This window comes from Capsicum annuum, chromosome 7, assembly GCF_002878395.1.
Source record: "Capsicum annuum cultivar UCD-10X-F1 chromosome 7, UCD10Xv1.1, whole genome shotgun sequence".
Lineage (NCBI taxonomy): Eukaryota > Viridiplantae > Streptophyta > Magnoliopsida > Solanales > Solanaceae > Capsicum > Capsicum annuum.
The window spans coordinates 196469015-196472326 of record NC_061117.1 but is presented as its reverse complement, the minus strand read 5'-3'; the positions used below and the strand labels follow the sequence as shown (position 1 = coordinate 196472326).

Here is a 3312-nt window from a genome sequence, read left to right as displayed (position 1 = left end):
CTCTTGAATCTTCGTTGCAAAGGTACTGCAGTTGGGAAAGTGAAATGGGGTTTATCCATGATGGTGTGGTTTCTCCAAGGAAGTGCTTTAGATATAATTCTTCAATGCACGTTGGTGGTGATAAGTTATCCAGCTTCCTTATGGCGCTATTGTTTTCACTGTCCCCTATGTTGATTGGTATCACCCTCAGTAGTTGAAGTTGTTTCTATGCAGCCAATTCTCTCCCATCTACCATGCTTTCCTTCGTTATCTCTAATTGCAGTATTCGAAGTTGATTCAGTGCCAAAACCTCACTAAGGCAACAAACTTTTGTTGTTGCTGAACTCGGTATCTTGAATCCATACATCTCTTTAAGATTGGAAACCCCAGAGAGACCTTGTGGTAAACATGACAAAGTTGGACAACCTCCAACATCAAGAATTGCCAATCTTGGAAGTGTTGTGATTGATGTTGGTAGGATTTTCAGTTCCTTGCCTTCTCTCAGGACCAGTATTTGGAGGCCCCATAACTTCCTCACGGTGTCTGAAATTTCTACTAGGTTCACAACATCTCTTAGGTTTAAATATGCTAATTGCATTAGTGATGTGATCCATTGCCATAGATCAAGTAAACATATATTGTCTGCTTGACAGATGACAAGCCCAAGACCCTAAGAGTCTTGATTTCAGCAAGAGCAATTTTTCAGTTGAAGCCAATGGAATTTTTTGTAGTGAGAAGAAATGCTCATAGCTTTGAGTTCCCATCCAAGGACTGGAAACTTGTTTCCTTGTTGACCCCCAAGTGCCTAGAGTTAACGGTGGCTATGTGCCTGCCTCTATTAAAGTTAGAGAACTTCTCGTCTTCTGCAACTAGAATTGTCATGTCCCTCACCATGTCATGCATCTTGCAACTGTAAACTCTGCCATAAAAGTTTCTTCTTTGGACAGCTTCAACCAAGAACCTACTTACCAGTTCAGACAAATAATTAAAAGAAACATCTGTTGCAGTTTCTATGTCATCACGACGAACAATCCTTCCCCTACCCACCAACGAACCAAGTGTTCTGCCTCAATTTTATGGTCACCTGGATAGATTGACAACAACAACAACAAACCCAGTAAATTCTCACATTGTGAAGTCTGGGGAGAGCAGAGTGTACGCAGTCCATACCACTACCTCTAAAGAGGTAGAGAGGCTGTTTCCGATAGACCCCCGGCTCAAGATAAAGGATAGTATATAAAACATCAAAATCCTGAAACACGATAAAAATAACATAGGTACGATATCCATACAAAACTGTACATTGCTAAAAAAAAGGACACTGAGGCCCTCCTACCTACTGACTACGACTCATCCACCCACTTTAGCCCTCTACCCTAATGCTTTTCCTCCATACCTTCCTATCCACGGTCATGTTATCAGTCAGTTGTAGTTGTTGCAAGTCACGTTTAATCACTTTCCTCCAGTATCTTTTTGGTCTACCCCTACCCCGCTTGAAACCATCCAAGGCCAACCTCTCACACCTATGAATCGGGGCATCCGTGCCCCTCCTCATCACATGACCAAACCATCTCAATCTCACTTCCTGCATTTTATCCTCCACCGATACCACTCCCACCTTCTCCCGAATAATCTCATTACTAACCCCGTCAGCCCTAGTAAATCCGCACATCCAACGCAACATCCTTATTTTCTCCACCTTCAACTTTTGGATATGAGAATTCTTAACTGCCCAACACTCCGCTCCATAAAGCATAGCCAGCCGGACTGCAACTCTAATAGAATTTTCCTTTCATCTTATGGGGCACCTTCTTATCACATAATATTCCCGAAGCGAGCCTCCATTTCATCCAAATTACCCCAAACGATGAGATACATCCGCATCTATCACTCCGTTCCCCTAAATCGTAGACCCAAGGTACTTAAAACTATCCCTCTTGCAAACTGCCTGGAATCCAACTTCACTACCACCTCCTCCTCTTGCCTCGAGTCACTAAACTTGCACTCCAAGTACTCCATCTTGGTCATACTCAACCATAACCCTTTAGACTCCAGAGTTTGTCTCCAAACATCCAGCTTATCATTAACACCTTCACGCGACTCATCAATACATACTACATCATTCGCATAAGCATACACCACCTGGATAGATTGAGAAGCATAATATTCACTGTTTTAGATAAGAAGGAAGCTCATCATAACTTACTTGCAAAGAAGCCTCAATTACAGAGATATTGCTTACACAATCCGATAGCAATTTGTCTCAAAAATTTTCACATCTCCTTGTCCACTGTGAATGTGGCATTAATGATAACATCCTACTTGTGGTCTTGATGGCTAGAGGAAGACCATGATATTTGTGCACAATATCTCTTCCAACTTTCTCTAATTGAGCATTGCACTTCCTTTTAGATGGCAAAAATGCAGCTTTGCAAAACAACCGCCAACTCTATTCATCATTGAAAAATCTTGGTTGATGAATTCTTGATTTTGCCGCTCCCATCCTCTTGACTATATCCTCATTTCTTGATGTGATTATAATACAACTTGTGTGCTCTAAGAACTTGGGTAATCCCCTTGAGATCCTATCCCACCATTCATCATCAATACTCCAAACATCATCCATGAAAATTAGGTATGACTTATGTGAAAGAGCTTTAAGAATTCTGTTTACCAAGTCTTCTTTATCAGTTCTACTGTCATCTACATTCAGCTGTCTTAAAATTCCCTTCATGATGTCAAACTCATCGTAAGTTTGAGATATTGAAACCCAAACTTTCTTTTGAAAACTCACATTCACTTGTCTGTCACTGAAGATCTTTTGCGCAATTGTGGTTTTACATAAACCATCCATCATCCCTACAATGCCAATGCGATGTAGTAACTTGCTATGAGGTAGGATCCATTCTTTGATTTTTCTTGTATCTTCTGATAACCCCACAATTTGAGATTCATCAAAAATGTGTGAGGTCCATCTAGTCTGTCTGCTGTTGCTATGGTCACTTATTAATTGTTCAATTATTGGACCAACAAAGATCCTCAGTTTCTGATGCATTTTTCACTATCTCCTTATTGAGTTCTGTCAGTTTCCTTCCAGTGTTGTTTCTGAAAATCTCTCTTGGAGATGGAAATAAGCAAGAAGGATTTCCTTTCATCTTCAGATAGTCTTCACGAATTTGGCAATCCGTGATCACATTATCTACTTCATAAATTAGTCCATCAATTTCAGATAAGATTGACTTGACAGGCTTGTTGTTTCCTTTCATCCTGTTTGCTTCAGTGAGATACGAAAGCATGAGATTCAGCTCTCTCTTCATATCCACAAACTGACTT

General features: G+C 40.6%; 1 pseudogene; it reads right to left on the bottom strand.

The window, feature by feature from the left end:
* Window positions 1-205: 205 nt before the first annotated feature.
* Window positions 206-2981, bottom strand: LOC124885859 (annotated as a pseudogene).
* Window positions 2982-3312: the final 331 nt, after the last annotated feature.